The following is a 15,801-nucleotide window of genomic DNA, read 5'->3' as shown; positions in this document are numbered from 1 at the left end:
AAACCTGGTCAGTTTGATCACTGTTGTCGTTTTAATATATCACGTTTTATGGATTCAGAAAGTACGGAGACAACACTGAAGAGAGTATGGATTCTCAGTGGTTGAGCAACCATCTATAGATATCACATTGACTTGACACCTAGTCTTCCGTTCCGAGCGCTGCTATCGGCTGAGGGAATTCCACTCCCTTTGGCTAAGGCTCTCTCGCTTAGTAACAGCTGAACCCTTATTGGCTCAACCGTGGGTGTGGCGAGGGTGTGAGCTTTAGTTCGCATATTTGCCACGGCTCAATATATTTTGAAGCACTATAGTGCGAAGGATCGGTTGTTTCATCCCAGACCTGTAAGCTTGTTTTGGATGAAACATGTATGTGAAAGGGATTGACAAAATGTGGTAGTACTTTTGCTGTTAATGAATGACAGTAAAATTTGTAAAATCAGGCATAATTCATTGAACAAATGAGATGTAGACATATGTATGATATCATTGCTTTGTATGTGCATTGCAGGGACGTATGTATGGAGTGGATTGTTGGGAGTCCGGACGTTCTTCCAAAATCTCGACTTTTCTGTAAATTTAGTCTAACTCTAGGAGTGATTTTTACAAATTTTAATATAATTTATCCTCATATTGAATCCCCCCCCCCCCCAGAAAAAAAGTTTTGGACTCCTCTTGAAATAAATTCCTGCGTACATACCTGGTGTGTTGAATACTTTTCTCCGATGACTAAGTTTGGCAGTATAGAGATGAATCTTAAGGGACGTTTTCACTTAGTCGATTTGCGGTGGACTCACTTGTCAATTAAACTGACGTTACTTTCGACTCAGTCGACTGTGGAAAGTTTCGACGGAGTCGAGTACTGATCGAACGCGACGAATCGACTCTAACTGAATTGAAAGAGGTTCTGTTTTCTGGCGTCGACTCAATCTGATCGATCATCGCAGTCGGCAAGTCGCCTAGTGAAAACATGGAGTCAGGAAAAACGAGCTAGTTCAATCTCAAGTGTTTTAGAAGAAACGATATGATATTATTTCTAGAATTGTATGAGAAAAATATGTGTCTAAACTATAGAATAAAAACCAATTTTCGCTATCTGTTACCGTTTTTAATCTTGTAAAATCAATATTGAAACTTGAAGTGTTAGGACATCTCTACATTTCCGGTTTTATTAAAAGACATGTGGGTGAAGATAGTATCTTTTCTTGAGACGAGGAATTGATTTCAAAAAGCCACTTGTCGATAACATATTCGTTTTTTTTTTTTTTTTTGACCTTGAAACTGAAAATTGTTAATTACTACTACTACCGATTTGTACAGAGGGTTTACAAATAAGACAGAACCTATTTTTGGGATGCTGAATCAGCTGAATGGATTTCCAAAAAAATGCTTCTCGATATACCCTATTGTTTTTGCTCTGGTACCTGTTAACAGACAAACGAACGTAGCCGTTCTAAAGGACTTTCGATATTTGTTCATAGTATAGTTTGGAGCCTAAATAGAACGCTTTTTATCATAACATTGCGGCTAGAGAAACCACAATGAAAGGATCGTATATCAAGTTAACTTAAAAACGACAATGTCGAACTATGAACTCGAATGAAAAGTATTATTACAATATACGGTTATAATATCGCTAAAATAAATAATTCTACTATAACACATTGCTGCAAGATGCATATTCGTCTTTGGACGTCTTTGAAATTGCCAGTCGAGCAGAGATAGGCGACAAGCAATATTAAGTTTTGGTTAAAATAAGTGAATAGAATCCAATGATCGAATTCGTCCTAGTCAATATGATTCGAAAGTTTATAAGCTGTGCAGCCAAATCGAAACAGAGCTTTAGAGAAACAGGAATACTAACTCAACTGAGTAGGTGAAAGCTAATATTCAACGGAATGCGTTAATTTCTGCGGCGATGAAGTTCTTGTTTTTTTGAGCTACAAAATGAATTAATAGATTAGAAGATAACGTACTTGGGTAGAGCATGTAGTACAGTACTACGTTTCCTTGTAATGCAAGTAAAATAATTAAGATGTTATTCCTGTCTTAAAGGCAGTTCGTTGTTTTCGTTCGTGCATTACTGGTAGATTACGAAGTGCTGAAAATCCTGACTGAGATTTTAGGTGCACTCACGTCAGCTCCAATTATCACGCTCTGTGGGTAGTCATGAGTTTATAAAATACTTCTTAAGATCCTAGATACATATAAAGTGCAATAAAACTTTAACTTCAGATACATAACAATAGTCCATTGAAAACAAAATGTAAAGTGGAAGTGAGTAAAATGTTATGTCATGTTTCCGCGTCTAAATTGTTCTGGATTTATATAATCAATCTCTACCTACCCTTGTGACTATGTCGAACATAGCGGTACGTAAATCAGAGGAATAATAGTTAGCATATGCAAGTAAATATGAGGAGTAGGGCTTAGATTTCTAGGCTTTCGGCATCTATGGTCATTTAGCCCGTCACGTATGAGAGATGACGTCACTCAGCGAGCACACTATCTGGGGAAAGGAAGGAAAGAAAGGATTGAGGAAGGCAGGACGTGGCCTGGAACCTATAAGTTAGGTACCACCTCAGCATTTGCTTGGTATGAATGAGAAAAACCGAGGAAAACCTCATTCAGGATGGCTAACCTGAAAAAGGTTTTTACATTTCTTCGACCGAGTGCCCCCACCGGGAATCGAACCGGAACCGCTCGCACCTAAGGTGAGAGCGTTAGCGGCTACCTTATGCGAAGTCACAAGTAAATATGTGGGTAATATAGTCAATATTACACAGTTGTTGAATAGGTGGTGTTTTTAATCTAACTCTTCATTGCAACCACCCAATTTCCAGTTTTCAAACATATTTTGTACCCCTGCTTTACTATGATAGCCACGGGCGTCTCTGACGAGGGGAACGAGGGGGACGTGTCCCCCCAATATTTTATTCTAATTTAACTTATTTACTAACGATAGAATATCATATAAGTAATAATAATTATATTTATTTGGAATATAATATTCAGGCTGTGAAAAGATTGTAATTGATAAATGAAATGAAATGAAATCTTTGAGTTTTACGTCCCACGGTTATGCCGGTTAGGCTAAAGGAGACGGTGATGATGAGTAATGAATGAAATGGTGGAATGAAGAAAGTGGGAGGAAACGGGAGAACCCCGAGAAAAACCCACGTACATGGTGTTTGTCCACCACAAAGTTCACTTGGCGGGGGCTGGAATCGAACCCGGGACCCCAAGCACCAGAGGTGATTGCTCTACCACTGTTCCACCGTGGCCCCTACGATTGTAATCGAGTTCTTGATATACCTTAGGGGATCCGTGAAGATAAGCAGAAAGGTAACAAATAGAATCAAAGTTAATAAATAGGTTGGGCTAAATAGTACCATTTAAATCACTTTCTTTGATGCCCGCCCCCAAATTTTACACGCCAGAGACGCCAGTGATGATAGCCCCTAGCACTGCTAGTCAAATAGGATAGAACCTGTTGTCTTCGAGCATAATGTTGATGTTAACACTTACGTCACTATTCTGTATTAGTGGCATCATTCACTGTAGAAGCGAGCAAAATTTTTACTTAATTTGAAAGTTTCACTATCTTTGCTTTCACCAATTTCTTCATCAACCAATAAAAGAGTAATTTTTAAGCCTCTAATTGTAAAAGCTGATTGAATGGTGGGATTGAATTAGAGTCTAGCATCTCTTTCATCTCTGAGGCTATATAGCTTAACGTCGGATCCGAATCACATGATCTCCCATCGGGAATCAAACTCGGATCTCCCGCGCCAAAGACGAGTACTATAACTATATAGCCACGAGAGAACTCATTCTGAAAGTTTGGATGAGTTGAACTCTTGCCCCTCACTTATATCAGCCGGAACCTATAGCTCATATTGAGAAGCCGTAATGAAAACAGACACTATATCTCATGAAAATCTGATAATCATAGGAAACTGTTCCTCCCCCCCTTTTTAGGTGGAATGAATTCATCCAACTTTATACAATAAAGGATAATATTAGGTCCTAAACAAAACATAGGGTTTGTTTAATAAAAATCAAAGTATTTTACAAAAGAAAGCCTTGAATTGCCTTGGAAAAAATTGTTTAATTGAGTAAAATTCAACTCTCAAATGTTTAGCAAGGCAGACTAATACATATATAAATGGTTGAGTCGAATGGTAGAGGCTTATCTACGCTCGTCAACAATATAAATAAATTGCTTGTAATGTAGGAACAGTCCTTACATTTCAACGTACTGTAGGTACTAAAATATTTTTGAACTCATTCGTATACAGGGTGGCACGAAACTATACCGATAAACTGAAGGAGGTGATAATAGACATAAAATTAAGCAAAAAATGTCTAATGACCATGAGTCGAAAGCAGCACCGTTTTACCGTGACAGGCGTTCTAAAACCGATTTCCATAAACCTATTTTTCCCGTGCGAAGAGCGGGGATTTCAGCAAATATACGCTAACACTTACTATGGGAGTTGGGTTACTTGCGTAAAGTGGATGGTTTTCTTTAGAAAGACGATGGCCAACTTAAATCAATTTCCTAGGTACATTCAAATTTTCACCTTTTTTTCCCTTACAGCCTAATTACTTCCTTGTTGCGTTAATTAACTGAACTGGAATCAGTATTCGATTATTTTCTGTGCAGTGTGTTAGGGATAATCTCTATAGCAAAAAGTGTCTGTCTTCCGGTACGTATAAAAATGTTCAAAAATTATCAGAATAGACTGTTGTGTTAAGGATGGGCAGCTTCTCTTGGTTAGGCTGCTTCACTTCACATAACGGTATTCATTTATTCATTTGAATTCTAGAAGAGGTGACATACAACTTTTAGACTGAGACAAAAATGTATAAATTTCAAATTTATATTTTTCATGAACAAGACTTAAATTTACAGTTTGCCTAACCTTTCTTCAATCAAAGGGAAAAGAATTGGCCATCCTACTCCTGCATACTGACATAGCGACATTAGAATTAGTGTAATTAGAACCTGCTTTGGGTAGAACACTCATACATACATACACATAAGGAAATATACTTCCCATTTTCTAAATATAGTTCTTCTATGTTCTTTCTTACCAGATGGTCTTTTGAACTGTATTTTTTATTCAGTATTCCAGATTTTTTTTCACTAATACCCAGTGGCGTATTTAGGGGGGCTTCCGGGCTTAAGCCCCCGAAATTTTATTTACTATATTAAATTAAATGAAATATATTGAAGAATTTTCACATTTCCAGGACTAAATTTGGCAAAGCCCTCCCCCTGAAACAAAATCGTAAAGACGCCACTGCTAATACCAATGTATGCTGGCAATTCCTGACTGGAGTACCTCCTCCAAAGCGCTTGGCCGCAACCCCGCAAGTCGAGTTTTAAGCTTATAGTTGACATGAAATTACCTGAAAATAACAAAATTTGGTTTCCAGAAATGTAATATTGTTCAAATTGCTGCATTAAGTTCCAAAGCCTTTATATTTATTTCAAAGAATTTAGTAATATTTCGTACTAAACTAAATATTACTAAATTCCCCTCCCCCAAAATATATTTCTTCCTTTTATCTTTTACCATTCTTCCCCTTAATTGATCATTCTTGCCCTGAATTTATTATTCTTCCGCTAAATTTACTATACCCCAATTTGATTGTACAATTTTTAATGAACGCCCCCATAATCTCTTGGGTGTAACCTGTGCCCTAAAATTCAGCCTGAGAATACCCCTGATTTCGGAAATAACTATTCAAGGTAATTATCCCACAGAGCAAGAGCACATTTTCCAAATTCCATAAAACTACAGTTGACTTAAGAGGATTGGCGTGTTACAGTACAAAGGTGACCTACTATCCAGGTTTCTCTGTATAAAAATCGCTATGCTGGTGGAAAACAAAAGTGAACTAGTGTGAATACGGTAGTTCATGCCTTCTGCCACCAGAGGGGGAGAGTGTATCTAAATAACCTTTCCCGGCCGGATTCTGGTAGGAATGATATCGATTTGTAGGTGCGGTGGCGGTAGAGACATCTGCCGGAAGAGAAGAGAATAACGTTAATATCACTGTTTTACAAAGAATTCAACTTCGACATGGTTCTTCTATTTATTTATACCTTTCTACAATATGTTGACTATAAAATATATCGAATAGATATATTTAGAATAGTCGAGTTTTAAGCTTATAGTTGACATGAAATTACCTGAAGATAACAAAATTTGGTTACCAGAAATGTAATATTGTTCGAACTACTGCATTAAGTTCCAAAGCCTTTATATTGATTTCAAAGAATTTAGTAATATTTCGTACTAAACTAAATACAATTTAAGTTATAATGTTGATAACTTTTTTTTGCCGCATTTGTAAGATAAATTACTAAAAAGCGAGGAGATTGTTATAAATAAACATTACTACAGTTAAACGTTTATTATATTAAACCCTTCAAATAACGCACACATAGAACTCATTCAATCTGCACAAGTGGCCAAGTTACAGAGTAATAGTAATTTACAGGGAATTTTCTGTATTTTACAAAAATGTGGACAATTTCCGGTCAATTTGTAGAAGGGGTAAGTTTCACAGGTATCTATGTGCTTCATAAATTGGTCATGTATGTAAGTTTGAATGTTACGAGAACCAATTAAGAAAAATTAGTAAATAAATATATTTGTTGTTTATTCGTACGTAAATAAATTTGTGAAGTTCTATTTAGCTTCTAGGAAGGTAATTGTCTTCGAGACGAGACGAGACAATTTTCGTAATATGGGCCCTTCCAATACAAACACATACACATACAGATATATATATATATATATATATATATATATATATATATATATATATATATATATATATATATACGAGAAGTGACTGAAAAGTTTTGAGCCTTGAGGAAACTATAAGGAGTACAGATTTTGTAATACCTTTATATTTTAACATAATCCCCTTGGACTCACTTGCTCCAACAGTACTGCAGTGCTCTTATCCCAGTAGAAAAAAGTTCCTTATATTGTGAGCACAGAAACTCCTCCACAGCTGTCATGACGTCATTATCGCTTGCAAAACGTCATCCTGCTAGAGCCTTTTTAGATTAGGGAACAAGTGGAAGTCTTGGGGGCCAAATCTGGAGAATAGGGTGGATGATGAACAAGTTCAAAGCCGCATTCGTGAATAATAGCCATGACAACTGCTGATGTATGGCCGGGAGCATTGTCATGATGGTAGAGAACGCCTCTGGACATAATTTGTGGCCTTTTTTTCTTGAACTAGCACTCGAAGTTTTTCATAAGGTCACTATAGTATTCTCCTGTGATGGTATAACCCCTTTGCATGTAAGCAATGAATATCATACCTTGGGAATCTCAAAAGACAGAAGCCATCACTTTGCCAGCGGAAGGGATAACCTTTGCCTTCTTTGGGGTAGGGGAGGAGGGGTGCTTCCATTGTTTGGATTGTTGCTTTGTTTCTGGATGGTAATGGTGTACCCAACACTCGTCCATAGTGATGAATCGACAGAGAAAATCGTCCATATAACGTTCTAACATTGTCCACGGATAGGAGGTACTGAGTGCGTTTTTATTCGGGAGTCAGAAGACATGGGACGCATCGAGCAGAAATTTTTGATAAACCAAGCTCATTCTTCAGAATATGGTCTGCTCGCTTCTGTGATATGCCCAACCTGTCTGCTATCTGTCGAGTTGACAATCGGCGATCTTCCATGATCATATCAAGTGTCAGGCCAGGTCAGTGGTAGCACTTGATAGTTTCCCAGATCTCGGCTCATCTTCAACGATCTGCCTGCCACGCTTGAATTCCTGAACCCATCTTTTAATGGTGGCGTATGAAGGTGCAGATTCACCTACGGTTTTGACCATATCCTGGCGGATCTCAGACGCCGACATTGCTTTTAATTTCAGATACTTGATGACTTACCTGTACTCAATTTTTTTCAGTTTCCCAACTTCTGCCATCTCACTCCCTTCAAGAGCCTCTAAAAGAAATTACTTAGAACCAAGAGCTTGATACACATTAATATCAAAGGTTGTACTATTCTAATACATATAATTATTCTATTCTAGATTCTCATTTTCTATGTTAGGCTCAACATATGTCTGTGTGTGTGTGTGTGTGTTGTGGGTGGGTGTAATTTTTGAGACGAGACAGTCCCGAATCGCCTCTCGTGAGCAATAGTAACCTTTTAAGAGTTAGAGAGGTGTACAGTGTATATACGTTTTGTATTTGGTTCTACTAGAGTTGAGTTGATTTTGAGTTTAACGTCCCTTTCAGCAACGACATTATATGAAACGGGATATACTGATTAATGTGGAATCTGAACCACATGAGCTCTCGCCGGGAATTGAACCCGAGTTTCCCACGCCAAATGTGCGTACGCTAACAGCTTAGCAACGAAGGAGCTCTTGGTTCTCCTAGACCCGAGTGTGGATTGCATATATATATATATATATATATATATATATATATATATATATATATATATATATATATATATATAGTGTGTGTGTGTAACAAAATCTGGGAAGACCTTAAAGAAACTAGCATTAAAACTAACAAAGTACATAATTAAAGAGTAAACACTTTTTTTAAAAGTGTTCCCGTACTTCTATTCGCCCAGATAGTTGTTGCTTCACAATTTAGTCATGGAACTTGATAGTAGTGATGTAATGAGTAGAATGCACAAAAGACAACCAATTCTCTTTATATTTCTACTTTTAAACACATTTCCAAATAAGTTTTACGAAAAATGAAAATACGTTTCTAGAGCTACTTTTTCCCAAAAACTCCATATTTACGGAGCTAGTAAGAAGATAACGTTCTCTCTGTTCCCACTTTTTTGACAGACGTGTTGGATACCGTGTGCGTTGGTTTTCGTGTTGCTCTCCCGTTTGTTCCCACTTCTTTCATTCCACTATTTCATTCATTCTCATTATCACCGATTACATATATTTTCATTTAGCCTACATATACGGCACAATCGTGGAACGTAATACTGAAAGATTTCATTTCATTTATTAACAAACATGTGATACGCAGTAGTGTGAGCATTTAAAAAGAACAAAGAAAAAATATTAAAATAAATGTCTATATGTTCAATCATGTTAAAGTTAAGAGAACAGGAGTCAGGTAACTGTTAGCATTCTCATGAGCCTGGAGTTGTAATCTCACTATCGACCGACCATCCTGGCCTAGATATTTCGAGGGCTTTTTTCGGTCCCGACAGGCAAATATTGGGATGATATCGTTAAATATATAAGTTGTGAGACAGATAACTCATATGCATAGCAGCTATTTGGACAGTGATATGCAGTGTTCACTTATTAGATAGAATTATAAAACGATTCATATTTTTCAAATGTATTGTTCTGAGAAGCTTTTATAACTTTAGATTTTGAAAACGTGCTTTTCAAGATATGAAAACAAAGGGGATTGCTGTGATATTTATACCAAAGATACCTCATATACAATGATAACTTTGGCCAGAAAATCAACTTCAAATTCCTTCGAATTTCGAAGTTATTGTTGAAAATTTGAATATCAAAATTTGTTCATATCTTGGAAACGAAAGTCCGATATACCCGGAATATATGCAACCCGCATTACGTAATAAATGTTTTCGGCCGGCACGAATACTGTCAGAAGTCAAAGATGGTCGAGTTGAGTTTCTGACTCTGAGCTTCTGAGTTTTTAGGGAACGCTTTCATCTATTTGATTGTATGTTGTCATTTCAGTTGCATGTACCTGCAAGAGGTAAGAAGTTTCACACAAGGTACATATCGCACACCCGGTGGAAAAGTGTTACAACTCAAAAAATGGAGATTTTGAGTTATCATCTCTCGAAAGAGAATAGAGAAAGAGAAGCGAGCTCTAACTGGTGGTATTTTCGCATAAACGTAACTAAACAAATTAACTCCTAGAAGGCAGAAATACCAGAATTGCAGGGAGCGATTTTGGTTGAATAGCACACTTTAAAAAGTCATGTTCCCACAAATGTGTAATTTTGACTTGCAACAGTCTTCCGCCGGGTGTGCGATATTCCAAAAATTTGCATTGGTAAAATCAGCTACTTGTATTTCTGTCTTATGGTCGACTTTTATATTCGTTTGGGTATAGACTTTGATTAAGGAACCTGGGTAATATGTAATTTTCTTAATGCTATTTGTTCAACAATATTCCTATATTGCATTTGAATTTTCTATTACTAGCATAACTGTAAGATTCTACCAAGTCTGCTTATGAAAACCGAGTAAGTAAATTTAAAAAAACAAGACAAGACAAATTTTATTTCTCATTTCGTGTTCGTCAAACTAGTGGTCATTATAATATTATGCATATACAGATACAGTATATGCCACAACCAGTGGCGTATTTAGAGGGGGGGCTTCCGGGCTCAACCCCCCCCCAAATCTTACTTACTATAGTAAAGTATATGAAATATCTTGCAGAATTTTCACATTTACAGGCAAAGCCCTCCCCCCGAAAGTTAGCAAAGCCCCTCCCGAAACAAAATCGTAAATGCGCCACTGGCCACAACTATACTTTATGAAAGTACATCATATATAGTATTACGCACGAGACTAGAAATTTCTCTTCTCGTCTCGATCCTTGTCTCGGAAACGAGGTGAAAGCCGAGACGAGAATCATATTTTAAATTTGAGGCGAGACACTTCACAAGTCTCGTGGATAGGGTTGTCAACTGGCCGGTTTTCACCGACCTGGCCGGAAATATTGGTGTTACTGTATTTTGATTAAAGCCAGTGACCGGCACAAACTTCTTACCAGCCCCTTTATGACGGGTTTTTGTTCAAATTTGTATATAGTTCGAAGTATAGATTTAAAAAGTAACTTTCATTCTGTAAATCCAAAGCTGTCACCTTTCACCATGTACTAACAATTAATATATTTTGATTATCAGTTTAGATAATTTTAAAGAGATGACAGGGACTGTATCAGGGAAAATTTTAAATTTACTTGTAAGGAATTTTATACATTTATTGAGAGTGAAAAATAATTTCTTTAAGCGATTTCCTGTAGTTGAAATATAAGTTTAAAGAATAAATTTCATTTACCAAATCCAAAATTGTCACGTAAGGATTAATATATCTTTGTTAATCTGTTTCGATATTTTTAAAGAAGTGGCAGTTAGTGGTAAATACAATAAAATGATCAATGCCGATTTCAGTTTCTCGTTTTTAGCACAATGTATCTATTAAGCTTACTAGTGAATGTACTAAGGATATGTAGAATACAGGTACTAATGCACTTTTGTTCACGATAGTAAATTTCCTTCCCATGGATGGGTCCGAACCGAAGAGAGATACTTCACACTTACATGTTAGAGCTATAGGGAGTTTTAAGGGGATGCCAGTTTTTTCTAGAGTTGGCAACCCTGCGTGGGCAACAATAGTTCACTCAAGACTTGAATTTCAAACACTGCTTTAGTGTTACATGGTGCATAGTATAAAAACTATAAATTGATAAAGTGATAGTACGAACACAGTGAAGACCTTTATCAGCGTTCAAAGATACCCTATATATTGTAATAATAGATATGGTTTAAATGTTGTTCTATCACATTCCTCGTGTATTTCTCGTAACACGGAAGTATTCTGCTAGATGGCATTAAAATTTTAAAAAATAATCAAGTTATACATTTTGTTCATAAATTTACAAATGAGACGAGACAAAAAATAATTGTTCGAGAATCGAGACGACACAAAACTCGAACAAGACAATCTTATTTCTCGTCTCATAGGTAATACTAATCATACCAGTGTGTTAAATTTCGTATGGCATTCGGAAAACTGTATTATGTAATATACTTAGACAAAGGTTTATACTGATGGAGGCGGAAACATGGATGTCAGGACTGCTGCAAAACGATTGGGAAGGTGAAAATATGAGTAAATGAATAGTCAATGAAGAAATGTTAGCAAAATTATGAAGAAAAGAAAAGAATATTGGGGTAAGTAGAAAAATAAATTAAATTGTGTTATTAGGGATTTGATAGAATTTATGGTAGAAGGTAAAAGGAAGAAGGAAAGGAAAAGATTGTAAAGGATGCACTAAATTAAACAGAATAATTCTCACTTCAATTGGAAAAGATTTTCAGAGGTCATTAAGTGCATGGAAGATACTAAATTTGTGACAAGCAACATTCCAATTACAGCAAAACCCACAAAATCATGCTTATTATTTTTACCTATAAAGTGCTTCGTATTTCAATCGTGTATGACATATCGCTTGTTGCATTTTATATGCATCTGCCTATTGTAACTAATCGCTAAAGTTAAATTGAAAATATTAAGGATTAATAATAGGAAACTGGAAGTCTATCGATTGTATAACCGTTTAAGATAATCATGGAAATTGGCGTGCTCAGACAATGCGTGGGGAAAGGGGGAGGTAGGTCAGGGTTAACGTGAGGCACGCACCTCTCTTTCACGGCCACCTCCTACACACGACAATGCAACTTTCTCCTTTTCTCATGTCGTCCAAGTTCACTTTCATTTTCAGCCATGCTTCAGTGCGCATACACCGACCTCTCATCATTATACTCAACCAGGGAAGAAGAATGAGTGATCATCATTGTTGTATATAGCGGCCAACAGTGATGCGGAAACATTAATGGCATACAGGCCAAGAAGGGACTGACTGCTGATGGGGAGTTGCTATGCAGTAGGGTTGAACAAATCATGTGCTTACGAACAAAGTGTAGGGTATTATTGATTGAATGGGTGAATTGTTTATTAAATGCAGCGCTTTGTAACGAAGTGGGTTAGTTGTTACATGTTCCACTGCTCCAGCTAGTCAAACGCTAAAGCGAATCATTGAATTACTTTGCCGGGAATCGAATGTGTGGACACTTATGCGCTTCTCTCTCTCTCATTCTGTGTGTATAAGTGTGCTTGTGTGCGTAATAGCATGTGTTGTAGCACGTAAAGTTTTAGTTTATGGTTGAGACATTGTGAGTGACCATTAACTTGTCTATTTTGTATAGAATTGAAGTGAAAAGATTTTAATTGTAATACTTGCAATCATGTGTGCTCTGGTTTACAACTTGGTTAAGCTGTTTTCATATTTCAGTTAATTAGCAGAATGGCATACGACTATACAGGTTAAGTCAAAAAACCATTCCTCCATTAACATAGTATAAAGTACATCAAAATCAGGGTTGATATGTTTAAAACAAAATGTTTAAAACAAGTGTTTAAAACATGTTTAAAACGAGGGCTGTTGTTTTATTCAGTTTGTTTTAAACGTTTTAAACAAAATGTTTTAAACGTGTTTTTTTTTATGGTGGTTGAACATGTTTAAAACAACTAAAATATCAGATTGAGTAAGTTAATTTAATTTTCTAACAAACAACCCATCCTCCGCAGGATTTGTGCATGGAGTAAATTACAAGCAGAGTTATATTCTTATTATAACAGCAATTACTGAACGAAATTCTGCACATCAATGTGCGTATAACTAAACCAACAGAAATTCAAATGAAGTATTTCAACATTTCTTAATTTCCAAGAATAACGGAGGTTAAACACACTATACATTATTCTAAGATCCAAATTCACAAATTCAAAACTTGTGGTATTTTTTGATCACTATCGTTTCCATAATAATGAAGAGTTCTCACATCATAAGCTAGAAGAAATGCTCTGACAAATACAATACAACTCATAGAAAAGAGCAGTGACTAGCCCACAAGGAGCAAATAACATATTTTAACTAAACAGTTTTCAAGATACATCTCTATCTGCAACATGGATAGCTAACAATGATTAGTGCCTATGGCATAACAATACAATTAACTTTTAGACGCCCCGGCAGGGATTTTAACAAAATGGTAGACTCTCACGTTCGGGGCTCTGGTGACCTCCCTAATTATCAAAAAGTCATGAGTTATACACCATTGAAAAGCTTATAGACCACAAATTCCAATGAGGTAACATTCGTGAAATTCCCGCCGTATTCGTAGTAAAAAAAAACAGACATAAAAAAACATTAACAAAATGAAAATATTGACTTTGCGGGGCCCTGGCAACCCTTGCAGGCTACCCTACGCTGACAAAATGATGAATGCGTAGGCCACATATTTGTGACAATAATGTAAGAAATGGTAGCCATTGCTGCCATTGCGTAATGAATTCGTTTTATGTAGGAAATATTTTCAAAAAAAAAAAAGCGCAGAAAACATTCATTGAATTAGACATTCTCTCCCCTCCCCCACTAGTACCACGTCCATATGCAAATCATTTTTGCTGCACACATCATGTATACGAACAAGAATTATGCTTCTAGACCACTTCAGTGAAATATATCTTGTGTTATATGGGACCGTCCCGAAAATAAATGTAAATTAACCAAATTTGACCCCCTCTTCCTCTATAAACAACAAGTACACATACAGGTTACTATCATGTAGGGGACTACCTCATTGCTTCACATACCAATTTTTATGGATGTACCACAAAGGGGGAAGGAATACCCGCCAAAACCTGATGAAAAAAAAATTGATGAAAAATTAAAAAACGAACTTCATCCTCCCTTTCTCGGCCGTACATACGTACCCCCTATATACATAAAATGCAACTGATGGAAAGCTTCATCCCTCAAAAATACTTTGGTGCGAAATCATCTTTCTAGCTTAATTATAGGCTGAGCTATTGATGTTTGTTGTAAAAATAAATGTATTTTACGTCAAAAAACTTAAAACTCCAAAAATTGGCTAACTTTGCCCCCTCCCTTCTCCCCCCATATAAGCAAAAAGTACAAATACACGATATTACCATGTAGTGGCCTACTTGATTGCTTCACGTAACAATTTTTATGAATCTATCCCCCAAGAGGGGGAACGGCCTCCAAAAAAAACGTTGAAAAAAAAACACACAAAAAACACGATATTTACCCTCCTCCCATATACATAAAATGCACACCAGCAAAGCTGCATCTTACAGGAATAAATTGGTACCAAAACCATCTTCCAGCCTTAATTTCAGGTTTAAGACTGAGCCATTGAGGTTGAGACTGAGCCTAACATAGCAGTTGCGTCAATGGGCGTTTAAAGATTAAGAATGCAGACGACCAGTAGAACGTAACACAAAGAAACTAAACTACATATTCCGTGAACGGAGATCGGGAAATTCCCGATTTCTTTATCCGGAATTAAACATTTGGGCGGATCGAGATTAGGGGAGTTCCCGAAATTTGATCTAGCGGTTGAATATAGATGGCAAGGAATACGTAAGAGTATAAAAATGTAATATATATGCGTACTTAGATTATTGTTTTAAACAAAATAAACATTTTAAACATTTTTTTTTGTTTAAAACAAAGTACTTTGTTTTAAACGTTTAAAACGTTTTAAACAAAAAAAAACATGTTTTAAACATAAAAAACGTTCTTTTTGATTTTTTTAAAAAAATCATGTTTTTTTTCAACCCTGATCAAAATTCGAGTTCCACCATCACTTATAACAATCTCTGTTGGCTCTCTTCCTTTTCTCTAACCTTTTCATATTGAAGGAAGAATTATGAGCTGAATATTGGAGTACAGTGAATAGTGAAGGAATCAAAGAACATCTTAAAATTTATAACAAAAGTATTTTATTAACAACTTTATATAAAATCCGTATGCAATCATCCTTATTATAAAACGGGCACTGGCTAAATGTTAACGAAAAAAGTTTAGTGTTTCTTCGAAACTGTTTTTAAGATATTCATATTGTGTTTAAAAAAATGAAATATGTAATTATTCATCAGGTTACTACATTCTTTCCCAACCTTG

The 15,801-nt window shown here is 36.1% G+C and overlaps 1 long non-coding RNA gene across 1 annotated transcript in view; it reads right to left on the bottom strand.

Moving 5' to 3' along the window:
- Window positions 1-15,801, bottom strand: part of LOC145676762 (uncharacterized) — a 138,569-nt gene that overhangs the window by 58,576 nt on the left and 64,192 nt on the right. The gene's annotated exons all lie outside the window — the stretch shown is intronic.

The sequence above is a fragment of the Thermobia domestica genome, unplaced genomic scaffold (assembly GCF_964235325.1).
Source record: "Thermobia domestica unplaced genomic scaffold, izTheDome1.hap1.1 HAP1_SCAFFOLD_352, whole genome shotgun sequence".
Taxonomy (NCBI): Eukaryota; Metazoa; Arthropoda; class Insecta; order Zygentoma; family Lepismatidae; genus Thermobia; species Thermobia domestica.
Note: the sequence above shows the minus strand (reverse complement) of the source record. Positions and strands in the feature narration are given on the sequence as shown.